The following is a 27275-nucleotide window of genomic DNA, read 5'->3' as shown; positions in this document are numbered from 1 at the left end:
TTACTTACTTTGATTCAGTTTTTAATTCTAAATTGTCTGCGTCCAGCTCATATAATGTACATATACTGTGTATGCATTTTCTTTGTGAGCCAGAAATCATGAAAGATGCATGAATAATACGTGTTAATGTTTCTGCAGCACATTATGTATTTTATTTCACTCTTGCATGTTGTGTTTTTAAGCAACTCCGTCCTTTATCTCAGCTGCAGAATACAGACTTGCCATATTCTGAGACTAGCTGTAATGCATCAGAGGATTTCAAAAAGGTTCCGAGGTTGATGAAAGTGGGGCTCTCCAAGCTGCCATCTGTAAAATATGAGTGTTGTATATGGAAAATAAAAGGCCTCTGCATGAAACAGAATGTCAAGAAGAACAAAATTGCTTTAGGTCTCATTCTTCAAACAGCCATATATACAAATGTTTTTGCTAATGCGAGTAGTCCCATTGAATAAAATTAATCATGTTTGGTGTTTTAAGATAAGGACTCAGTACTCCAGCCTCTCCAAAACAAGTGCAAAATTTATTAGAGCTCTTTCTGTGCTTTGCAATAGCTGGTAGAGGCAGTGTCCATGTTGCCTCTCAGCTGTTGTGAAAAACAGAAAAACAGCAAGATAATGCATATTTTCTTTTTAATTAATTTTGGCCTCTTTCTTGTGTGATTTTATATCATTTCTGTGAATGACAAGAGCCTTCAGGTGTCATTATATTTTTCTAAGTACAACAAAGAGCTGGAACTAATTTTAAAATCAATTTCATTGTGTGTTCTCTGCTTCTTTTGAAGCATTGTCATCCATTTGTAGGTAGAGCAAGTCATGAAAAGCAAGTTCTTCACTTAAAATAAAATCAAGCTCCCCCTCCCCTCAGCTCAGTCTAGAAAATAGGGGACCAATTTGTTTCTTTTGACTTAGTGTGTTGAAGTCAGACATCCTGTGTAATCTGGTTGTTCAGGCTTCTCCACTTGTTGGTGGCAGGACACATCTTACTGGGTCTCACCTTTATTAGTTTGGGATGAATTAACTTAGAAAGTGGCTGTCTCCTCTTTGTTATAGGGAGAATGTGAATGACCATCTTAAAATAAATAATGACTTTCCAAGAGCTGAAAACCAGTGAGTGGTTATATTAGTATTTTTGCAACTGAAGCCATTGGGAATCCTCTTCAGATATGGTGCTGCAGGTGCATAGTGTCACCATCAATGCTGTCATCACTGTCATTGTTGGAATGCAGAAATAAATAGGTGCTCTTTGCTTTTTCTTGATCTGTCCCTGATCCTTCGATAGCTTGAATTAAAATGTGGTTATAATGTAATTCTGTATTAGGAACTTTTGAAGAAAAAAAAGTCATCCTTTATGTATTACTGTCTAAACAGACTAGTAAATAATTCAGTAACTCTGGAGAGTCCCAGTAACAAAAATACTAAATTAATAAGGATATATAATGGTCTTGGGAAAATGTGGTTTTGTACTGAAGTCTTCTCATAAGTAGGTTTCATTGATCAGTTTGTAGTTGATGTATGTTAATAGTTTCAAAATTCTGAAACTATTCAGTAATTTTAATCAAGAGTTTCAAAAGAAAAAGACCCAACGGATTGATATTTCAAAGTGGAACGGGTCACCTTGCTGTAGTCCTTGTTTCTTTTTTAAACTGAGATAATCTCAGTTTAGCAGAGGTAGAATTACCTCTCCTGGGGAGAGATTGTGCTTAGCTTTCTATGGCAGTTGCAATAGGAGAACTGTCAGATGTAATGGTGTCTTCCTGCCACAGTGAGTATTAGGTACAGTAGTGCTGCCTCACTGAAACCAGCAACATCCCACATACTTTAACAGAAGAGAACATAAACGAGGATCAAAAAAGAAGTCTGGGTAATAGAAATCCATCTGGCTCTTACATCTTTACCTCATCAATTATGAACTGCTTGTGTTTGTGTTCAGGGACCTCAACAGCCTCTTACAATGCATCTCTACCCTGTGCTGTCTTCTCTCATTCACACAGACAGGCTGGTGCCAGCTTCCATCATCAGATGAGTACAACTGTGGATGTCAGTTTGTGTGACAGTTTATCCATCTCTGTTCACTCCATAAACCTAATTGTCAGTAGATGGCTGTCATCAAACTTGGATATGAAAATGTGAATGTAAATAAATAGAAGAATCACAGAATTTCCTGCTGGCAGTGGGACTCAGAGACTTTCTGTAGAAATATCTTCAAACTCCTAGATCTCTAAATCAGTTGACTCAGATCCGTGAAGTTCTTGGGGACAGACAGGCTGTTCCAGCCTGGAATACCCAAAGACATTCCACATAATTTTTAAACTTTCATTTGTATAAAACCAAAAATAAGCATTAACACCACAAACAAGGTCATGTTTGGACTGTGTGGTATTACCAGAGATATGCACAGAAGGAATGTGGATCCAGGGCTCACATCAGAGAGTGTCTGATACTTTCTTAGCTCCACTGTCCCTGAATGGTCTGCGTGAAATGGCACAGGTTTCTGTCTTCTTGTTTAATTTCATGAACTTCTGCTGAACTTTCTTCCTCCTCTCCTTATTGCTCTACTCCCTTACCCATCTCCTCCTTCCACTCCCTCCTTTCTCATTTTCCATATTTCTAAATTTTGGGGAAGGTTTGATCTTGGCAGAATTTTGCTAGCAGTGTCTGTGTTCGAACTGTGTTGAGTTACAGCATTTGAAAGCTGTTCAGTTCACATTTCTCATGTGGGTGTAGATGGAAGCAAGATACAGAATTGGCCTGGCATTTAGTCAGGTACTTAATATATCTATTTTTGTTGCCAAATGCTGGGGGTTTTGCTGACGTCAAGATTTATAAAGTTGTTCTTTTTGATAAGTACTTTGAAGAATTCCCAGTATTAAGCAGGCTTGGTCTGCTATTAAGGATGGTGGTTCTTGAACGGACTCCGTGACTGATCTTATTCTTTTGCTTAAGCTGATAGTTAAAGCAAACCAATTTTTCTTGAGTGAATGATATCATAGAATCATAGAATAGAATCATAGAATAGTTAGGGTTGGAAAGGACCTCAAGATCATCTAGTTCCAACCCCCCTGCCATGGGCAGGGACACCTCACACTAAACCATCCCACCCAAGGCTTCATCCAACCTGGCCTTGAACACCGCCAGGGATGGAGCACTCACAACCTCCCCGGGCAACCGATTCCAGTGTCTCACCACCCTAACAGGAAAGAATTTCCTCTAGTACTGTTTTCAAAGTCCATTTTACTCAAGTGTCTTAGTTCTCTGTGAGTTGGTCAGGTTTTTCCCCAGAATTTTATAACCCTCTCTAATACTTCAAAATTTAAATACGTACAAATGTGTTAGGACATAAAGAACAACTTAAGTGCGCAGATTAAAAAAAAAAAATTATTCAAGAGCTTTGATTGAAACACATTGTTAAGTTTAGGAAAAGAAAGAAATAATTGTTTTCCTTAAATATAAATCTTTAGTGGAAAACAAAAGATATTTTAAAGACTCAAGGTATGAGAACAGTTTCTTCGATGTTTATAAAATGTGAATGTTCATCCTTAGGCATTAAAATCTTCTTGTGCCTTGCCTGGTATCTCCCATTTGTCCACTTCTGTTGCTTTCCTCTTCACTTTAATAAGTGATCACGTGTGCACCAGCTAAATGTCTGATAAATCTCCAGGCAAAGCTGGGTTGACTTTTGTGGAACTGACTTTAAAAATATTTGATGGAACATTGCTTCAGTCTCTGAATACTTGTCAGCTTAGATTTATTACAGCTGCTCCCATTACAAAGATGTGCACTTTGGTCCTTAGGGATCTTTCTCTCTCCTTTGCTATACAGTGCCAGCTATTGTGGTGTTGCAGTCGATCAATTATTCACTTCGACACTTTGAGTCCAGCAGAACATTGACAGAGTAACTTATCACTGCACCTTCCCGATTACTTTTCTTTTGTATGTAGTTGTGGTTTTTCGTTTTTTTTTTTTTTTTTTTTTTTAATAAAAGCACTTTTTTTTTTTTTTTTTTTTTTTAAGTAGAGGGGGGCATGTTAAATTTTATTCATGGAGGAAAAAATGCTCCAGTGTCTTCTGAAGCATCACATAGTGTGTGGAATATACGAAATATCAGTAACTCTCCTTAATACGTTTGTTATTTACATCTGATTGTATTTTATGTAGTCATAGCCCAAGTTTCTGTATGCATAGGTGAATTACTATCTACAGTTGTTGTGGGAATAGGAACAATAAGGGAATTATTTGGAAATCTTTAATAAATATATTAATCTTATAAAAGTATTTTCTTAGGAATACCTGCCAACAGGCAGTTTAGAATTTGCATAGAATCATAGCTGGCATGCCATACTGCTATGTAGCTGTGATATGTAAAACAAATATTCTTAAATATACTTTTTAACCTTCTGAAAATACATATAGTCTCACTGGATTCTGATGTCAGCAGGAAACACTCATTTTACTAAAGAGGAGTGCATACTTGCAAGGGTATAAGCAAAATTGGTGACTTACACAACTACTGTTGATGATAATCATATGAATTGTTGTTTAAAAATATCCCTTGAAACAACAAAAATCCTAATCCCCCAAAAACCTCAAACCCCACCAAATTTCTCCTTAAAATAATCAATGGTACAGACTTAAAGTGGAGCCAAGTGGAACTGACAATAAATTAACAACAATTTTAATGCAATTAGAAACCTTTGAGCAGTTATATACCAGGAAAAAAATATTGCCTATGTATTACCATACTTCTGTCTCACGTGGTTTCAGAAAAACTTCAGTAGTCAAGGTTAAACATGTAGTAAGCGTATTTATTCCTCTCAATAACATGAAAAAAGTATACTCTCTAATGTCTTAGAGTGGAAGTGTCATGTAAAATCTCAGTGTTTCTTCCCTCTCCTCAGGAAAAAAAATCTTCCCCTCTCCCTTTTCCTGCATCTGTACTGGAAAAGTATAGGTCAAAACTGCAAAACCTTTTAGTGTTAGTGGTCAGCTGTGCTATTTAAAGTTCTTCTAAGTGGACCCCTGTGGAGCTGGTCATTTATCACTTTAAAGTGGACTAAGTTAGTACTATGAGGTCAGTTAAATGTTCCTTCAAGAATTTCCTTATTTTCTTGGCCTTGGGGTAAAAGAATAAAAGTGGGCTTGTTACCAGCCCTTGTCAGAGAAACTACACTCGACAAACTTGAAACTGGTTATCATCCTGACACACAGCACTGAGCCATTCTCTGCTTCATGAACAGTTGAGATTTAGATTGACTTCCTTTATCTAACAATTTCCTGGTTTTCTTCCGTTCAAACAAAACTAACTGCATATTCACTTTTGGGGAGAAACTAGGTGAGTTTGTTCTGAAGCCAAATGATTTTGATTCCAAATTGTGTAGTTTTCTCAAGACATTGACTCAGTGCTCTAGATTTTACTCTAGACTCAATGCTCTAGGCTTTTTCCCTGTGAATAAAAGAACGAATACACAAAGAAATGCATAACAAAGGATTTTTCCCTTAGTTTTACTGAATGAGTGTCTTCTGTAAATATGGTAAGTAGGATTTCAGCCCACAGAGTGAAGCTGAGGCGAGGTGGTGGAGAGGGAATCGGATCTTACATACAATCCGTAAAGCTGCAAGAAGAAAGCTCTAGTGGGAAATGGAAATGAAGGAAAAAGTACCAGCATTATCAGCCTTTTACAGTAAACTTAGTCATATGAATTCTCTCACCTCTGAGAGGGGAATTCTTACTAGCATGCATCTGTTCTCTTAGAGGAACCTGGGATGAGGAGGACAGGTGATCTATAAGGTAACTGGACCATATGAGGTTTTTATAAAATAAGAATAATCCAAATTTTAGCTGAAAACCTAACAATCTGAATTTTATGTCAAGAAGCTTTGCTTGTTAACCAGCTGCAGCATCCTGTGCAAGCTTCAGGTTCACTATTGGCTCAGAGTACTGAGCACATGCTGGGATATACTGGGGCACTTCTCTTGCATACTGTCAAGAGCAGGCTTAGCTGACCTGATGTGTCATGTTCATGTTTCTGCTGTCTTTTCCACTAAGATTTTAATTGGAACTTCTCTGCTCACAAGATTATTTCAACTGATTTAATATTTTGGTAGACTTTTAATTTTAGGAATGTGAAGCTGTACTTTAAAGTTGGTTCATCTTACTCTCTCAGCTGAGTTCAGGTTGCCATTAGGCGAAAGGCTTCCAACCACTGGATGGCCTTTGCAGAGGGCAGGATACTTCTGAGGTTCTGTATTCACATTATTGGGCTGGAAGTTCTGAACTGAATTCAGTTCTTAATTTGAAAAAGATTGTACAATGTGATACATTATGTTCCTTGATATTGGCTGGGTTTTTTTTGACCATTGGTTATTTAATTCTCTGTAAAATATCTTCGAGATCTATGTGTTGGGCTTAGCTTCAGCCACAAATGGTTTGTGACCCAGCTGGTGGTGGGGAGAGGGAAGAAAGAAATATTCCTGTCCAAATCAAGTGATTCTAAAGGGCAACCCTTTCTTATGATTTGAAGACTACAGTATGGATTTCATGGTGTCCAAAAACTTTCTGGGTAAGGCACTTCAACTTTGAAATTCTCCAGAATGCATTTAGTTTCTTTAGTATCTGGGACTATGAAATTATTTTTAAATTCCTATTTCGAGCCATTGAACAGCTTTTACAAGTCTCCGTTGTTACTACTCAGATGGAGTTAGTAGTCAGCCAAGAGGGATGATGACAGGAATTTTAAGTTGTCGTGTATTTGTCAGTTGGGTAGTCAGCATTATAGAGACAAAATTTGGTATATAATCAACTTTCAAATTTACTGTTTTTTCAGCTCTTTGATGTAAGAAGCAGATGCTCAGAGCTTCCTTGGATACACTTGCAAGGCAAACTTAATTAGATAATAATTCATTTGCTATTTGTGAAACACTCTATAGAGTATCTCTCCTGTAGATTCTTGTGCTGGTGTTTTCTGTAAAGAGTTTGTTTACAGTCCATTCCTATACCTGTATTCTTGAGTTTCACTTGCTTCATGCCTAGTTTAAAATCATAATTAAGTAAATCAGGTTTGGATTTAACATACAGGCTGAGCCAATGTTCAGACAGTGTACTGTTCTAAGAGACTAGTGCTGTCTTGAATGTTGCTTGATTAAGCAACGTGACTGAGTACATGTTGTTAGATTTCACTTTGAACCTCATAACTAACTTGCCCTTTTCAGTTAAAACTGCCCACCCACCCACAATAAAGAGGTCTTCACTAAGCAACTTAGTTTAAAAAGGAAACACCATTTATTTTCCCTTCCATAGAGTTCCATATGTTAAAGGCCTCTCCTTGGCTTTCAGCAGGCTGCCTGTTGAGGAGCAGATGCTGAAGTACTAAAACCCTCTTTCCTGGATGGTGGAGATAGTTGGCCACATGTGCAGGGGTCATGGTTGCATTTAGAAGTGGAAGGGGAGGGGCTATTCCCCAACTTCCAGTGGCTAATAATTGGTGAGCATTGTTGGGACATGTTACTTTGCTAACCTTCTTAGGTTATGTCATAGTATGTTGCTTATTCAGTTCTCTGCCTTGGTCATTAGTGCCAGTTTCCGGAGTGGCAGCTTGATTCATTGTGAGCCACACTGTAAATATGCTGTCCATCATCTCTTGAACACATGGTATAAAGACTGGTCTAATATATAACTAGTCATCAGGGAGAACGGTGAATTTTATGTAACTTAAATTTTAAAGAGATGTTCAGAATGAATTGCCTGAAGTATTTAGGAAAGAAGGTTTGTAAAAATGATGGACAGCACACCATCTTCCCCTTTGGCCCATGCATGTGAAGTAGGTGAACAGTACTCTGCCAAATCAAATCTCTTGTGGATGGTCATAATGGCAATTTTGTGCTTGCATATTCAGCATATTTAAAAATGGAAGGTGAGCTGAAGAGCTGTTTGGAAAGTTACTGTCATTATCAGTGGTGGACAATTAGGGGAAGGAGAGAAATACTTTGTACATAAATATGTGCATAAACTATGTACATAATGGATACTTTAGGTGTCTGACTGTAAGGCTATCTACTATTCATTGTCTGATTATCTGGCATCTTTCATAATCAAATGTATCAGTCCTCTGGAGCCCTTTCAGAAGTGCTTGTACTATTAGGGTTTTTTTAATCAGAAGCTAAGGTCTAAAGTGCTAAACTCAAAATATTTTCAAAGGTGTCATCTAGAAAAGTGAGATACAGGTCTTTGAAATATGCGGATTATGAATTAATAGGCTGCTTGTTCTGCAGTGCTTAACTGCTGAAGTCCAGTGTAGATGCAGTTATATTGGAATGAAGATGATTTTGTTAACAGTTGTTTCCCTTGCTGAATGGGTATATAAGTACATAGCAGGGCTTTTGCCTGCAGAGCTGCCCCAGCAAAACTTTAATCTGTGGTTTTCCTGGAGGGCGTGCAGGAAGCATACTGTTAGGTGCCATACTGAGCTGCAGGTTCCCGAGTTCCCAGTCACACCCATTTGGTGTTTATTCTCTGTACTTCCTGGAAAATCAGGAACAAGTGAGAAGTCATGTTGATTATGATGAAATAAAGATGTGCTTTATCCCTGAGAATGAGTTGCAGAAGCTGGCTTATATGTTTAGTCAGCTAAGGATTCTTTGTATACTTAAGTTCTTGCACATCTTTCGTCTGTCTCTGGGACCCAAATTTAAATCCAGCACTCAGGGATATCATGCGGATTTGTAGACTTGTTGTTGGATTGTGGTTCCATAAAACAATGAAAAGATTATGCTTATCCATGCTTATTCCATCTGTAACAGATGTAATATTAATAATAGGTATATATTTTTTTTACTTAAGTCACTCAGCTATAATCCAGTGCAAATTAACTGAAATTAGAAATAGTCTTTATCATTTGAGAGCACTTCAGGCAAAAGAACACATCTGATTATTGCTTGTAAAAGATACTGATAGGTACATCCTTTTTGCATACAGTATGATTTTTAGTGAAACAAAATCATGTTGCAACATGCTCTTGCCATAGAGGTGGGCTTGCTGGCACATTGACTGAAGTGTTCCTTGGTGGCTTGCTGTAATTTTTTTGTGATGCAGAATTTGGGGTTTTAAATGTATAGTATTATGTAGTGATAGATGATGTTTAGGCTCTCACTTACTGCTATGGAAAATTACCTCAGCTGTGGAGACTTTTAGTAGCTTCCTACGCCATTCACCACTTTGTGGGATAGAAAACATGTTGGGAAGGGAAATAAGATTCAAACTGCCATTATTTCAAACTGGTGACCTGATCCAGGTGAAGTCACAGGCTGCTCAGGAGGGTTGTGGAAGCTCCTTCTTTAGAGACATTCAAAACCTGCCTGGACACATTCATGTGGAACCTGCTCGAGGTGGCCCTTCCTTGGGAGGGGGGTTGGACTAAATGATCTCCAGAAGTCCCTCCCAACCGTAAGGATGCTGTGATTCTGTGAAGCCTGGCCAGCATCTCACATGTATGTTGTATTTCTAAGATTTTTCCCAGTTGCTTGTACTTGCAAAGCCTGAGATACCGTACTGGTGCTCAGGTAGATTGGCAGGGTCAGCTGAAGTTGCTCATTTTTCTAAATGGAAGTATGTATTTATTTTTTTTATCACTGGGAGTTTGTGTTTTGAAGCACGTATGAAAGGAAATGTGCTCCAAAAATACACAACATCCCAGAAATACACAACATTTCTCCTCTATTATTGCATCCATTGATTAGACAGGTGTTTGACATTAGCACAGACACACTACAGTGTGGTTAGCATAAACCATTTAATTACTGTCCTATATTTTCCAAATTGGTCTGTAGATGAATGCCTTTCTTCATCAGCAGCTAAAGTAAGATAAAATGAAAGGCTGGAACAACAGGAACACTGACTTTTAACTCTGCAACAGTAGAATGCTTCTCTAGATTTACCATTTTCTTAAAAGAATTTCCTCTAGAAGTGAAAAAATAGGTATTGTTTTGAATATGTCTTAGAATAATTGTACGTTGTATATAAACAACAGGTAGCATTTCTAATGGCTGTGTGCTGTACTGAGAATACAGGTATGTTACCATCTGCTTCTTATAATAGGATTGCATTTATGTTTCGTGAATGCTTTAAAATAATCCTTTTTTATTATTTTGCAATATGATAATATTCCTTTTAAATGAACAACACGTATGTTTAACATGCATTTTTTAAAAATCAACAATTTCTGTGAAAGCTATCATGGTGTAATAGCATTGTATGAAAAGCTTCTTTTCTTTATAAACCCTTATATTTAATCCCTCAAAGCGGCAAGCAACATGCTGGCCAGAGAATTAACTTCAGATTGAAGATAAAGAAGAGGCCAAAGTTAATGACAGCTACAGAAACCCGAAAGATATAATTTGAGTAGGAGAGTAGCAGCTTACAAAACAGGCTGCAGTATTTGCTTTATGGCAAATAACTGTTGCAAAGAGAAGTGTATTTTCTGTGTCTACACAAAACCACATTTTCTGGTAAACAGATTCTTAAACTCATATTCCTGTGAACATGCAGGAAATAAGTTACATGGGTTATGTTTGGATGATACTGGCTAGCTATTTGACTTTAGAATTTAAATGGCAATGCTGTGTAATATAAAATTCATTATACCAATCAGACTTAAAGTTTCTATTTCGTATTATGAGATAGTCAAATAGAAAGGTAATTTCTTTAATGGGAAAATAAAGAAATCTTATTTGCTGCTGAAACACAGAAAAAGATGCCATGTTATTAAAGTTCAAAAAATATTACGGTTTTCATGACTTTAACCTTGTTCTTAAAGAAACATAGTAAATATTCTCTGACGTACTTAGCAATTGTTTTCAGTGCTGTTTCATCAGGTGCTTTAGTTATGTATAAGTCTCAGTGAGTTTCTAAAAATTGATGTGATGCCTCAGAATGTGCCAGACGTTAATGGTGGAGTCAGGTGGGGATTCACAGCTGTCTTGCAAAGATTAATTTCTTCCTAAGATCATTTAATTTCATTTGATTGGGGCAATATAAAATACTGTATGCATCTGTTAGAAGTCAAGATGTAAAAGAATTGGTCAGGTGTATAATGGACATTTTAAAGTAAGTGTTCTCTTCTTTTGGCAAATGCTGGACCAGGCACTATTGTTGGCCTGTATTCCACCTCTCCATAATTCACGAAGTCCCAGAATGGCTGAGATGAGAAGGGACCTCTGGAGGTCATTTGGTCCAATGCCACTGCTCAGGCAGGGACACGCAGAGCCGATTGCCCAGGCCTGTATCCGGATGGCTTTTGAATACTCTGAGGAGGATGAAGACTCCACAATCACCCTGGGCAACCTGTGCCAGTGCTCAGGCACCGCCACAGTAGAAAAGTGTTTCCTATTGCCAGAGGAAGCCTCCTGTATGTTTAAGGTTGTGCCCATTGGCTCTGGTCCTGTCACTGGGCACCACTGAAAAGAGCCTGGCTCCATCCTCCTTGCACCCTTCCTTATGTACTTATAGAAAGTGATTGGATCCCCCTGAGCCTTCTCCTTTCCAATCTGAACAGTTGTAGCTATAGTATTTTTCTTATAGGAGAGATGCTCCAGTCCCTTCATCTTTGTGGCCATTTGCTGGACTCTATCCCATATGTCTATGTCTCCCTTGTATTAGAGAGCTTAGAAATGGGCATGGTCTGGTGGGAATGATTGGAGATAGAGGGGAAAACAGCGATTTCCAGCCTGTTGGTGGTGTAGTAACACTGAAAGCCAAGGGTAGAGAGTCTGAGTTTATGAGACCTTCCTTCTGTCCCAGCTCAATTCTTTACTTCTGGGAAGATTCAGGAGTTTTTACAGTTGCTTGTGCCTGGATCTTTGTATTCAACTTTCACTTGTGCTGTGTATCAGTGCCGCAGGAGGCTGCTTCTTTACAGAAGATGCGCACCTTTGTCTATACTTGAGGATGCAGTCTCAGTGGTGTGGTGTTGCTGTGTACCCATTCCTCTGTGATCCTCTGAAGTTGGGTTTATTGTGTTCTGCACACTTAATGTGGGGAGAAATAATGAGAATAAACTATAGTTGTTCCTTAAGGCACAGTACAAGTACATAGTAGTGGTATTCAGCTTGCATGGGTACAGTACTGCTAGGGTAAAAATAAGGTAAACAAATTCATTTGGAAAATGTACACAAAACCTACTGGAACCATATGATGAGGTGAACACATAACAATATTCAAGCAATGCAACTGTCACGATATTTTCACATACAGAAAGAAAAACACTTTCATCAAGTCTGCTAATAATTCTTTGCATCACATGGCACTGAGGGTACAGGAACTTTGTCCAAATTACTATTTATTCTATTGAGAACATAAACAAGGCTTTTACATCTTCATAATTTACATGGGGTATCTGTGTACTGCAGCTTCCTAGAAAATGCATCATAAATTAATGCTGCTTTTGAAGAAAGAGGTAGAAATTATCTAAAAATTACATAAGTAATCAGCAGCATTGAAACCACTTGAAGAATGAAGCTGATACAGTCTTGAGAGTTAAGTAGGGCAGTTTATTAAAACAAATGGAAGTTATCAATTCCAAGCTTTCCCACTTTCTGAGCCAGTATATTAGAGCAGGAATAAGCACTGCATAAGAGAATACTTTAATGATAGAATCCTCTTATCTTAGAAACAAAGTAATAAAAACAGTTATTATTGTCTGGATGCAGCTAGCTTAGCCTTGGGATTAAGTAGCACAAATAGGGAATCTGCCTTTTTAAGAATGGCTGACTGTTTTTTTGCCACATAGGCCAGGAAGGAGAAAGCTGTGGCTTTGTTTTATGCACGCCTTCCTACACTGTTCAAAAGGCAAAAGGTGGTGATGTTGCTTTTGAAGAATTCATTAGTACCACTTACAGACTTTTAATGCTAGCTTACTTGAGCCTCATACTGACTTAGTTACAGTAATTATATCCGGTAATGGAAGATTGTTGTGGTCTGTGTTTTAGAAAATTCGGAATATCTTTTATTGGGGAATAGGTGAAAGTATCTATTTGGTGAATGTTGCATGACAAAAAACTAAAACTGATACCTGAATTCATAGTGCCTTGATCCTGTGGGAAACCTTGTTTGGGGAATATTTCCAGGCATGGCATGAGCTACTATTTCTTTCTGATAGATTTCAGGGTGGTGAGTGTTTTCTCTCCGGAGAGTCCTCTTAAACTGAGATGTTCAAGCTCTGCTGTTAAGCAGTCTCAAAGGGAATTGCAGAACAAAAGTTCTTAACAAAGTTCCGGCTCTTCAGATTGGTGTCTTGCATAACATTCAGTCAATTTACCTTCAGAGAATGCGTCAGGGTTCATGTTTTTTCTCTCATTACTTCAGCATTTAGATCTCAATTAAGCAAAGTAGCCTAGCACAAGCATATTGTTATGTAGGCAGTCCTGTCAAAATAATGATGCTCTTTAGATCCTAAGCACATGTTTATGTCTTAATAATGTGGAAGGTGAAGAACAGAAACAGATCAAGGGGTAGTTCTTCAGCTGGAGGTGAATCTCCCCTCAGAGAAGACACAGAAAATAATACTGTAGAGCTGTTTAAAATGGTTTTAACCACTCTGCATAATCAGGTATTCCTAATGCATAGTTGATTGCTTTTTCACAAAGAGTGGTTGTTACTGTTTTCTCTTTCTCAGGCTCTTCTCTCCTTTTCGTATAGTCAACATAAAAGATTTAACATTTTTATTTTGTGTGGTGTGAATATTTCAAAATACAGGTTGATGGCCCAGTCTATGGAAACAAAAACCTCTGTCTGTGCCTCTGATGTGTCACTTTTCACTGCTTCTTCTAGGAGGATCAGTTTATCCCTCTTCATGGTATACCTTGAAGGTGGGTCATGAGGGTTAGCATGGACAAAGGGAAAAAGTTTGCCTTTGAATTTCATTTACCAACATGTCAGCTTTGACCCAGGTCATGGAGTCATTTAGCTGAGGCTTAGAAAAGGCCTTGCCAGTACTGTGCTGGGCTTTCTTTCCTGTCTGTAAGGAGTGACTGCCTTTGTAAGTTCAGACATACTCATACAGACTTTAATCTCCAGTGTTAGCTCTTTCCTACTGACTGGTTCTAGGCTTCACCAGACTTCTCTAGAAGAAAACACAGAGAGTTTAATGAATCTGCAGAATTAAAATTGTGGCTTAAATGTGCAAAACTGTGTTTTTATTTCTGAGCTTGACAGTTCTCTGTTTAGCCAGATATATCAGTGGTGTCTTAAAATACACAGTGTCTGTAACACCTACCTACTTGAACTTTCTGAATCATCAGGAGCATTTGATACATTTCCCCTAACATCTCCTCTACCAAAATACACTGTTCAGATTTTGCTGAAACTGTTCCCTTCCAAGTCTCTTGAGTTTTTCTTAGTCCTTTTCTTTGTATCCTTTCATCCTACCAGGAAAAAGATAACCTGCCAACTAATTAGCCTGTATAGGTTAAATAAAATCACCTTATCATCAGGACATTTCATATACCTTGTTATAAATGACAGCATTGGCATTGATTTGCTTCTTTCACTTAAATGCTGTGGTCTTGTTAACAGAGTTCATGCGATGAGCAAACTGAGATGTTCAGAATTGCAGATAATGATCCTCTGACTTCTTTTCACCTTTCTTCTCTTATTTGATGGGACAAGCTCTAGTGCATTCATCTGAGTTATTAAAGTGGTTTTTGTAATATGTGAATCGCTTTGAAACTTATACTTCCTTGTTTCTTACAAAACATAATTATCGCTTCATTAGTAAACTATAGTCATGAGATTTTGCCATGGGTAGCCAGTTAGTACTGGTTTTCTTGTTTGATCATTAACTGAATGTTGTAGTTAGACAAACATTTTGCTGAATAAAATGCCTAAAAATACTTGGTGAAGTTCAATACCATTAACTGTTCTGGATGACCTTGAGTTTACAAAAGCACATCCAGTGTGCTGAGTATGCTTTTGTTAAGTCTGGGGGTTTTGCCATGGGGATGGGCAGCTGTAAGCATGTCCACATATTTCTGTTCAAAACATTTGCTCATGCTTATATAAATAAGATGTTCAGTTATAAGACATCATTCTTGCAGTTGTGTTTTTTTATAAATTATTTTCAGTTATGGCATTAAGTTACAGAACAACAGTATGAGCAGTCACAATACTATTTGGGAAACAGCCCATTTCACATTCTTGACATAGTCTGTAGGGAAGTTCTTTGTCCTGCTGAAGCTGCTGTTTTATGTGATGAAAATGGTGGTGTTGCATATTACAGTAAATACGAATAGCTTCCTGAATTTCACATAAGTAGACTTCCAAATTAGCAGTCACTTACTTCCTGCTGATCTAAGAGACTTGGCTTAATTTCAGTCCTTTAGAAGTCAATAAAGTGACTTTTACGTTATTCTTACTTTTTTAAAAGATGAAAGTTGACTTGTGCTGATGGGCACAAGTTGCTTCGTAGTGATAGGCTATAGTGTTGCTAGGCAGTCATAATAATTAATATTTCTGGGTAATAAGTCTAATATTTTTGTATAATACATAGGAAAGCTGTTATCACCAAGACCACTATCTGATAATTCATCTGAAATAAAATGATGTTGGCAGAAATATTGGCATGGCGCCTATTACAGCTCAAGACCGTAAGGAATGCTTATGATTAATACAAAATCTGGTCATGCTTCAATTCCTTTGTGCGCCCAATACAACACTGGCAGTACCAATACTTGAAATTTCAGGCATCAATAGAAGTTGTGTACTGTTGTAATCACTTTAGTGTTAATGTCAACATTTAACATAATAATTTAAAACCCCCAAGAGAGTAGTATTAGCCAGTGACAACTTCTAGAGCAGGCTTATTTATCAATGTAGGAACTGTACACATCTTATACCTTCCAGAGTCCGTGTTCTCTAAGGTCGCATCTGCAAAATTCAGGCTTTTTGGATGCAAATTATTTAACCACACTTCTTGCCTAAGCACTTCTAATATTCAGTTTAGTTGATGTGATAATAATAGGTAATGTAAGCATTGAATCTTGGCTTCTTGGGTTAGAAATTCCATTGTGCATCTTTCTTCTCATACCTAGTTGGCAACAGTCCTATTGCATAAAGTTGAGTTTTGATTCTTTGAAACAAGAAAGTGGTTCTATCTTATATGGTGTTACTTGATAACACTGGTAATTTTGTCTTTTATGTAGTTATACATCCATATGTATACTATTTGACAGGGCATCTTTATCAAACAGAAGTGTCAAATATACTGTGTAACTGATAGTTTTCTCATAGAGTCCTGTATTTCCGTATTTATCCTGTTTATGCTAATCATGCAATTGCTGTATATTCATATTTGCAGATTTTCATTCTGTGCCTGTTGATTTGGCTGTTTCAACTCTGTAGTTTTTATGTCTGAAGATGATCCATAGAAATACAAACAAGGAATTGTATCAGCAGTATTTCATTACCAAAGCTGAAATATGTCAGACATAATTACCAAGACTAACATCTGGAGTGGTTTATTGAAGGAAAACCTGCCAGGATTGTTAGCACATACAATGGTGCATTATCCATATGTATGAAGCTTTATAACTGGAGCAAGTTGGGCAAGTAATGCAAGTGAAAAGTATAAAGCACAGCAAAGATAATTTATGAATGTGCCTACTGTGCTAATGTGTTTGAGTAAACTACTCAAAGAAGCTGTATCTTGAATGTTTCCAAGGTAACGTGTACTGCCCAGCTATAGGAGATTTTGGCAAAAGCCATGGGATAGAGTTTTTGATCTTACAGTTAAATATAGGGTAAAGTGAAATGTGGGACTCTTCAGCAGAGAAAAGGTCCGAGGCAGTGTCACAGAATGAGTGGTTAGATTTTGTACCCTTTTATCAGGCCACTTGTTAGCTCTATTAGGAGACAGTTTTGGAGTGCTGAGAGTCTTGATACTGGTTCTTCCCCTGTCAGGAGCTTGAGAAAATGGTTTGGAAAAAGCATAACTATCCATATTCTCCAGACTGTGTCTTTTCATAGTCTCTCCCTGCTGGTAGAATGGGGGCCAATGACCTTTAAGTATCTGATACTTACAGACAGGCATAAAGCCTACCAACTATCTTGATGAATCTAAGGTACATAGGAAATAATGAGAAATGAAATAGTCTCATAGAAATTGAGAAATGATCTCAATCACTTGGAAATTTCCCACCACCACTTTAACATTTTCTACATGAGGATTCCAGTACAGGATGGGAGTTTGTGCAGTCACTGCAACATAAGGCTTTAATAGTGGATTCTTGTGTTATAGTTGCAAGCAAAAGTAAGTACATGTGGCATCTGTGCTGGGAGTTTTACAGTGGTTGTTTTTTTCTGGTTATGATTTACACTAGTAGCATGCAATAATGTTAATATGATTATTGCTGTAAATCCTCTGTACCCATCCAGTGTTTACTTAGCAGTATCTCTTTCTAGCATGTGTATTAGGATAATAGGTTAAAAGTCAAGAGTATTGGAGGGATAAAATTGATATTTTAAACAATTTTCCCATGCTCTCTCAGTGTTAATTGTAAAGCTTTTATTTTATCATACTTTCTTACACATCCTATTGTTGTGCATATTCACTTTCTGGCCTTTTTCCCTCTTATTTTTTGTTGCATGACTTGATGATTGGCAAAAAGACTTAAAATGTTGATGTAAAATGCCTCTTAAGTAGGACATCAATATCTGTGTTATTGATTTCTGGACGTTTTCAGTTATTACATAATTTGTGAATGTGCTTCACATGGATAACTTTAAAAGTTTGTAAAAAAAAGCCAGTCACAAATTATTCAGCTAGTTCCCATACCAGTTTTGGTAGGTACTATATGGTGTAGAAAAAATACTTTATTATAAAATGCTTGTTTATGTGAACTTGAAAAATAACCTGCTTTTGGAAAGTGATAAAACTACCTCAGTTAATTTTTCAATGAAATATTAATACCATATAATTAATTTAAAATAATATTAATAAGATAATTTGACATGTGTAAAATTAAATATGTTTAGTGAGTACAAACCAAATATTTGACTTTAAACCCATGTATTGCATTAAAAGTTGCTAGTAGTTGCTGGTTGTGGAACAAGCAGTGTCCTGTTTACTTAGATAGCTGCAGTAAATACTTGTTTACAGATCTGCCCTCAGCAAGAGTTTCAATTCATGCTTAATTATTAAGAACAAATGAGTCCCCAAGGAGATGTCATGTATTTCATTATATCTGAAAAGAGCTGGAGTGCTGTTCTAATTACTTTACTAGTTTCTTCATATGCCAATTATACCTCATACACTGGGAACATCAGGATTTTGTTCAGAATCAAATAATGTTTGAGTTTTTCTTTTTCTTCCTCATTTTCAACAGTTTTAAGAAACCAGGCAATTCACAAGGAAGCTTTAATTGTAAAATGTACACCTGCATTAGAAGGTCATAACCCATTACTCTAATAACTTACATGTCTGAGGGTAGTATTTTATATTTAGTAAAATCAGTTTAACAACACTGAAAGTCAATAAAACCATAGTGGGTATGGTGCAACCAGTGTTTGTAAATAATTATAGTAAACTCCATTTCATATTGATGATTTCCCTCTTGGGAGGCAGTTACATATACTTAAGTTTGGAATTTTCTTTTGGGGTTGAGCTGAAACCTGATGACTTGAGACGTGTGAGAAAAATCATTTTTTTTTTTAAAAAGACATTTACTTAAATGTTGGTTTGTATTTACTTTCAACAATAAGTGAAAATAAGAGGCCACAGAGGATTTAATCTGGGTCAGCTTTGTGAAACTCATGTATAATGTATACGGATGACATGCGTAAATTAACAATATTTATTTATTTTAGATGTAATAAACGGTGTAATGAATTACACTGATATGTTAATTTTTCTTTTAGATGTGTGTTACCAGAAATAGAAATACTGAAAATGTGGCATTTGACAGTCTTATGGGTAAAAATGCAATATATAATGTGCCAGTGCAGAACTAAAGCCTCTGTTTAATGAAGCTGTGCCACTGCAACAGATTTATGTTGCAAACAAATCTTTCTTGTGCATTTGAAGATCAAGTTAAACACATATTTCCTCACATATTACTGGTTTGGTTTTGCTCAAAAGAAAGGAAGTAAAGCTGAAACACAACTTAAAAACAAACTTATCACATTTCCAAACAGAATGATGATCACTCTTTAAAAGAGTGTGCATCCTCCTCCCTCCCTCCCGAACCCCTTTAATAACCTTCATGTAATCCTTTAATCCTGTAAGCTTTTATCTGGGGCTTTGTATATATTACCAGAGCAACTTTCTTTCATTACAGTATCATCAAAAGAATGGATTTCTGATGTTCTGTAGTGCACAGGGAGCATTAAGAATTTTTTAAAAACCATTGCTTTCTGTCACTGCTTTCCCTTTTAGGTGTAACAAGTTTTTTCCTTCTCTCTGCTTCTAATAATGTATTTGAAAGGCATTTACAGTTTGGAGGTGTAGTTATAAAAATCTTGCAATTGAGTGTTTTTCCACAAAACTCCTTAATGGGTAATAACTTGAAGGTTGATAAGGAATGTCATGTAACTCACTTTATTAATTTATGGTCTAAGAATTCTTCCCTTAGTGTATAACAAGCTGACCTTTTGCAAATTGCCAAGACAGGAGGAATAAATGACATTGTTACAATGAAAAAGATGTATAAATCGAGTGTTGCATTTTTAACTTTGAAGGCTGAAGGTCCAGTCTTGTTATTTCCAAACTTTATTAGTGATTGATGGAAAATTAATTTTCTAATGTTTTGGCTAATTTCCTTAAAAGCTTGATTGCTATACAGAAAGTTTCTGTTTACAACATTCACATTGATGTCAGTATTCTGATCTTTATTCAAGACAAATCTTTAAGGTATTTATGCAGTTGTAGTTATTTTAAACATAATGTGTGGGTTATATTTTTGTTAATTAGACTGTAGTTACGAGTAACGTCCAAGTGTCATTGAATAAGCTGCAAATCCCTGTATTTGTTTTATGTGTTAAAAACAGAGTGTAGTCTTTGTAGAAGTTGTCTCAGAATAGAGTGAGTGAAGTCCAACAACTTTTTTTAAGCATCAAATCATAGATTATTCTTGTATGGAAAACTATACATCTTGTAGTTCTCTTCAGTGACTAAAATTACTGGGGAAATACCTATGCAGAAGGACTGTAAATGCCTCTTCCTGGACCATTCTTACTGTCATCACTGACAGCAGGCAGAAGGCCTGGAGGGGCATCTCTGTTCCTCAGCTTGAAATACTCATCTTTGAAAGGACTGATTCTGACTTTCTGATTGCCTTTGTCAGGAACGTGTATGAAATTTCTACATTGGTCTATGTCATAGATACTTCTACATGATTTTGTGGGTGGGGAAAAAGTAGCTGAACCTAAGACAGGCTATAGCTTTCTAGGCTAAATTTGATACATATCTTACGACCACAATTTATGTGAAACATAACTAGCAGTATTTGTGAAACAAATTGGCCTCGAGTTTCTTTATATTAACTTGTTCCAAAGGACTGCCAATTATAATCAGGCTTCTTTTGAAGAATTTACTAGGGATTACATTTTTAAGAGAGCAATTTATTTGGTAAAAACACTTAGTTATTTACTTACAGTGCTCTTTCCATCATTTTACTGAAAAGTTCTGGCCTAGTGTTTGTCACTGCAAGTGTTCAGCCTAAAAATTATTGCAGTGAAATATAATAAGTATTGAAATAGGTCTAGATTATTCAAAATGGGGTGAAAATTCTTATGTCTCCTGCTTTTGAGAGGAAGGAAAAATGTTACATTGGACATACAAAGGAGGAAGAATTTTTATTAAGTCTTAATAAAATTCACATAATGCATTTTATTGTTGATAATATGTTAATTTTAGGTTTAGTTCAAGTGTAAAATGATGGAGTGCTTAGTTGATGTTGGTGCATTTCAGTGATTGGCCATTGCAGATGGAAAAGGTACTTGCTGGTTTTATTCTATCATCTTCTTTCAATAGCTCTATTTCAAAGCTACTTAACATAAATTTAGCTAGAACTATGTGATTGGAAGTTGGAAAGGAACAAATTTAATTTTTTTTATTCATTCTAATCATAATGATGATTTTATCTGCCTTCATGTGCTCAGTGTTTCACAAATTCCCTCATTTCTCTCACAATTTCTGAGAAAATATTTTGTTTGGCTGTTGGGTTTTTTTTATTATTTTATTTCAAGACTTGCTGTATAATGAGTTTTCATGCTTGGCTCTTTTGATCCCTCTTTGCTTTCTTAGTTTTTCTCCTAAGAAAGGATGGACCTGAGGACTTAACCTTTATTCTTATTTTTATAGCCAGTATTGTTTTTTAAGTGTTGGTTGTCTGTGCTCTAGCAAGAGTTCTGTTATTTAGCAGTCTTGAAATGAGCTCGTTTAAGATCACTTCTGGTATGCCAGTATTGCCCAATCCCCAGATATGTAAATAAGTCCAAGAGAATTTACTGTTCTTATCTCAATGAAAATTCAGCTTATTCACTTGTAATGTGCAGTCCAGGGACTGATCTCAGTAACTATGTCTGCTGAAATACGGAATCAAAATCCACAAAAATCTACATGTTCATGATCTTGCACATGTGTTGTATGAGACAGTGCCATGTCTCCAACATTTAATCTGTGTTGGATTAAAACAGTGTAGACGCAGTAGGATGGAAAAAAATGACAGACATTCTTCAATCAGCCTTGACAACTAGAAAGGCATTCTTCATAAGGAAACCGTTACTGTGTTTCTGGGAAGGATTTTAATATGCGTAAATAGACATTTTTTGCTTATTGACTTTTTACTGAAGATGAGTGTTAGTGGGGGAAAAAAAAGCTATCCTTCATATAAAACCTGACAAATTCCTGTGCTGGGAAGCTCCGTAAAATAATAAATACCTAAGAAAGCCCAGAAGCCGCTACAGAATTGCAAGAAGTTGTTGAATAATAAGAAGTGATGAAAAGGTCAGGAGAAAGAAAAGGAGAAAACTTCTCTCTGTATTCCTCTAGTGTAGGCTAGTGCAAAAAGGGACGGATAAACATGGTTTAGTCTTTGTCTTGACTATTACCACAAATCTACTGAAACCAGACAGAACAAGCAGTGAATGCAATTTGTCAATGGGCCATCGTCGTTCTGATTTTCAGGGCCTGAAGTGAGAAGTGTTAGTTTCAAATCCTGTAAAAATACTTTAAAGACCTTAGGTGTCCTGCCGTGGAGCTTTTTTGGGTATTGCAGTGAATGCTGGACTCTTGTTGGGCATGCATGGTCTTCCTGATACATTTGGGACATTCTCTGTTGGACAAGAAGAAAGCTAAGCATTCCACGATGGTTGGCAGAGTAGGCAGGCAGCTTCACCAGCTCATCTTGCCAATTCTGCTTAGAATTAACCATCAGTAAAACACTGAAGAAAACAGAATGCCCAAAAGCTTTCAGTGGGTCTTCTGGCAAATGCATCTTCCTGACAGTCCAGGACTTGCTCTTTATACAGTTGCTGCTTTTTTCTCTTGTCTTTTACTGTATAGTAGCTTAAAGTTGTTCACCTTCAGGGTGAGTTCTTTTATTGTGAGATTGTAGTGTCATCAGCCATCCTTCTGTTTTCTTGTCTTTGGACTGGTGAGTCTTGCATCCTTTTCTGTACAGCAGTACATTTTAGCGAGCCAAACCCAGAACAGAGGGTATCTTCCCTCAAGAGAATTTAAGGCTTATGTTGGCCAGTAAACTGAGATCAAATCTGTTGATTTAAAACCAGGAACATTGCTAGCCCCCTCTGCTGCTTTTTGAAAATTTGTCTATTGCTATGTTGTGTGGTGTTTCGTCCCTAGGGTATATGCTAGGCATGGTCTCTGTTGCAAATAGCACCTCGCTTTGGGATCTCGGTAGGGCTCATAGCACCTGCCACAAGTCAGGCTTGTGGAGAAAGAGTGGCAGGGCTCAGCTCAAACCTCATAGTTCATATTTCAAAATAATCAGACTGCTGCAAGGAGTCAAATGCAAGCATTTCATATAGCCTGTTTAGGCTCATCATAGCCTTAGCTCTAGGGAATGCAGAGCTGAAATTCTGTCACTTAATGAGTTTAGGTGGTTTGGGTTTGGGGGACAGCTAAATAGGAACAACAAATACCAACTGATTTTCATGTTAAAATTTTCTCCAAATAGTACGACACCCAATTGAGGGTTTTTTGATGTTTCCTTTACCATAGTGTCTGCACTGGTATTATAATCTGCTTTCAACTACACACATAGCTTTTGTTGTCCAAGTAGGACCCAGTGGGACAAGAATGTATGATTTTACTTAAGTGTTTTTCTGTAACACTGAAGTATAGCAATTTCTTCTGTCTGCTCTTTGAATATTAATCTCTCCAAAGAAAAATAAGAATTATGAAGGAGGCCCATATCATAAAAGTCTGCTTCTATGTGCCCTGTGTCAGGTATGCTGGGAAAGTTGCAAGAAACCAAAAATGGTGATCTAGATAGGAATAGCTCTTTCAACCTTAAGTATAGCATTGCTGCGGCTGCAGTCTGTAATTACAATGTCACTTGAGAATTGCTTAACAATTTTGATGCTTTAAACTATGACAGACTAATTCTAAGAAATGTTATTTTAGTTCTGTGGCACTTGGAGTGGTGCACAGGTGCTTGAAATTTCTGAATGTACACTACTTTCTGCTCAGAAATTTGAGACAAAAAGGCACCTCTGAAATGAACTGTCAAGCTTCCTTAAAGGAAGATGATTCAGATCTAACCTTCCACAGTAGGTGGTATCACTAGGGATGAATGAAGAATTCTGCAAGATGTAATGCCATTTCACCAGCAGGAAAACACTTCATATTTAAGATAAAACGGTTTTTGAAAGCTCCTGGCAGACTCAAAGTGACAAGGTAGCTCCTATGTATTAGGTCTATAGCAGGATGGGAAACATCGGAACAACCTGGGACAATATATTTAAGGAAAGCTAGGATGAAATGAAGGTAATACAAATTGAATTTGTCCCTGAGCTTTTTTACTCAGAAATCTTGTAAATCTTGTAAATGTCACATTTGAGTTTTCGCAAAGCTTACTTAAAATAAGATTCCTTGTGCTGCAGTGTGTGTAACTGTCAGGATGCATTTATGAAGCTGTATACCTGTCAGTCAGACCACATCAGTGAGATTTGACAGAGCTACTGCCTCGTGTCTGTATTTCCATAAACTTTTCATAAGTCTTTTCATCAAAGATGGAGAAACTTGCTAGTGAAGTTAATAGTCTAGCTTTTATTATTATTATTATTACTATTTTTTTTTTATCCCTTTACCTTTTTTGAAGCTGGCCTAGGTTGAGTCCTTCTATCTGTTTGACAGAAACCTGCTGTGGAAGGTACCTCACTTTGTAGTGTGAATTGTGTACATAATGCTGTTCTTCAGCTGTGTTAAATTATACCTCACCAACAGCTAAAGTAAATACCCTGTAATCTTTTAAATGTGTGGTACTTTGGCAAATCAATTCCTTTTGTTTTCTTCATTTTGTTTCCTTTTTTAAGTCTTAAGGGACACTTAAAGCCTGACTGGATTTTCTTGTAGACTTGTCTTTCCTTGATGTGCCCCCACAGGTTTCACAGACTTTCTCCTGGTGCATATCAGCACATCTGAAATCAGAAGTGGTTTCTGTTAATCTTCCAGTTATTATCTCTCCAGATATTTTGAGTTACGGTAGTATGAGTACATATGTTACACATGGAGACATACACTGTCTTTTTCTAAAGAAAATCTCTGTATCAGCCATTCTCACTTTATAATTTCTTCCAAACTGAGGAACTCCAGACACTGTCCATCTGTGGTTAAATGAAGAGCAATCCAGTTGAAGGACATAATTCATAGTAAAAATACATTCTCCTGAAATGCACGCTGTTTGAGCATGGATACTGAAATGGCTAGAACTCAGATGCAGTCACATGCAACAATTACTGCAAGATAAAAACCCTTTAAAAAAATAGAGAGTATGGATTTTCTTTTCTAAAGCTTAGTGCTCTGGGATTTTGTGGAATGTGTTAAAGTGACAAAATGTACATTCTGGGAGTCTCTGTGCAGGTGTTGTCAAAGAGCAGGTAATTACACAGAATCTAGTTCCAACCCCCCTGCCATCTCGCGCTAAACCATGACACCCAAGACTCTGGTCCAACCTGACCTCGACCACTACCAGGGATGGAGCATTTACCACTTCTTGGTGCAACCTATTCCAGTTCCTCACTACCCTCACAGTAAAGAACTTCCTTATATCTAACCTGAACTTCCCCTCTTTAAGTTTAAACTCATAACCCTTTGTCCTATCACTACAGTCCCTGATGAAAAGTCCCTCTCCAGCGTCGTTGTAGGCCCCCTTCAGATACTGGAAAGCTGCTATGAGGTCTCCAGGGAACCTTCTCTTCTCCAGGCTGAACAGCCCCAACTTTCTTAGCCTGTCTTCATAGGGGAGGTGCTCCAGCCCCCTGGTCATCCTCGTGGCCCTCCTCTGGACTTGCTAATAATTACCAAATGGCTGCTCACTTGAAGTTTTCTTAGAAAATATTATATTATCAATGTATTTTTTGTTTTTCTTCTTTTATGAAAGAACTATTTTTATGTAATTTTGAATATGTGACTTCAGTGCCATGTTAGTTAATTGCTCAAGTAGGTGTGGGGGCAAAAGCCTATGTCTTTTGGGGGGGGGAATGATTCACTATACTCTTCCATTCCCCAAAGTTTTCATAATGGGCTAATAAGAAACATTTTTATCAGATATGGGTTCATTTACTATATTTAAAGCAGAGATAGTAGCAAGTGTTAGTTAAATGAGACACATACATTTATTGTTGCTGTTAATGTCAAAGAACTTATTCTGCAACATTTTTGGCCTTCAGCTTCTTTATCATAATTACAGAACATTGTACTGTTCTGATGGAGATGGATTTAGACTATTTATTGACTGGATGTTTTTTCATGAAACAGGGGTGGTGAACAGAAAGAATGCATTGAAATTCAGTAATATGCATAATTCATCTATCATAATTTAACAAATGGAAAAGACTAAGACAAGCTGCCATCCATCACGATTATTTAACTACACTCCAGGGTGAGTTAAATTGTATTAAACAACTTTTGGCTTAACAGATTTGGAGATTGTATTGAGCAAGTTGCATCTTCTCTATCAGCTTACTGCTACTGTTCAGTGATTTACAATTTTGACATTTGTTACAAAACATTTAATTTGAATTAGATATTTTTCAAAGCTCTTTAAAAAACAAACTTGCATAGGTAAAACATTATATGTGTCTAGCACATAAATAGCTGCAACCAAATTTGTAAGCAATACTGCTGTAAATCTGAACTGTTTCAGAGGTATCTGCTTGTTTCCTGGGTTAGATGGTGGGGGGCCAGGGCCTTAAGGGAGCTGATTTTTCTGGCTTAGGCAGTTGTGTCCAAAGTCAAGGAGAGGTAAATCCTTTAGCAGTCCTGAGACTCTTCAGCCCTTAGATTCAGCATGTGCCCCAGTTTTCTTACCTTGATTTGATTATTGTATGTTGCTTGTATGACAGCTTAGCCAAACTAAACTTTCTCCCCATTAATAAGAGGCAAGCTAAATAAAGAGGAAAATCCAGTTAACCAGGTAGTTCCTTTGTACTTTGCTACATGTGACAATTAGCTGTTATATCAGATTTACATGGGTTAGGTAAGAAAAACCTAGCATATTTTTTCTGAGTTCTGCTATTCCACAGGGGACTTTCACAGAAAAGGAATTATGGTGTGCTAATGTTGGATTTCTTGGCACATGGTGATTTAGAGTGAGTGTTAGCTTCTGGACCACATCACTGACTCTGAAAGAGACTAGCAAAGATAGGAAGAAATTATTGAGAGGATACAGTAAGAGAAATGCTCGTAGTGCAGGGCAGGCTGCACTAGCTGTTGAACATAGCCAGGGTCTGCAACTTAATATTTGACATGTTGCACCACTGTTGCCAAAAAAATCTTCCTCTGCCCATCTTAAGAGGATCTGAAATATGACAAATTTAACTGTCAGGCTTTCTTCTTCAAGCCTTTGGAATGTAGCTGCCATCAGACCCAGGTCATCAGCTTGGAGATTCTGGCTGTATTATAAATGCACTTGGCTGCTGGTCAGTGTAACGGCATGGGTGTGATTGAGCAGCATTACGCTGCGCTGTATGACTTGGCTTGAGGAAACTTGGGACCTGCCCCTAGAAATGCTAAATGGAGCAGACCATCAGGCAAAATACCACTGTTCCTG

General features: G+C 37.1%; 1 protein-coding gene across 10 annotated transcripts in view; it reads left to right on the top strand.

Annotated features, from left to right (window-relative positions):
* PTPRM (protein tyrosine phosphatase receptor type M) overlaps positions 1-27275 on the top strand; it is a 470168-nt gene that overhangs the window by 66774 nt on the left and 376119 nt on the right. Inside the window, exon 1 of one of the 10 annotated variants that reach the window (XM_065668022.1) lies at positions 26041-26105. The exons of the other annotated variants lie outside the window; for them this stretch is intronic. The gene's annotated coding sequence lies outside the window, so the exon portion shown is untranslated. Of the gene's footprint in view, positions 1-26040; positions 26106-27275 lie in introns of those variants that run through there. 10 annotated transcript variants of the gene reach the window in all.

This window comes from Lathamus discolor, chromosome 2, assembly GCF_037157495.1.
Source record: "Lathamus discolor isolate bLatDis1 chromosome 2, bLatDis1.hap1, whole genome shotgun sequence".
NCBI classification, from domain to species: domain Eukaryota; kingdom Metazoa; phylum Chordata; class Aves; order Psittaciformes; family Psittacidae; genus Lathamus; species Lathamus discolor.
This window is presented reverse-complemented; position numbering and strand designations above follow the sequence as displayed.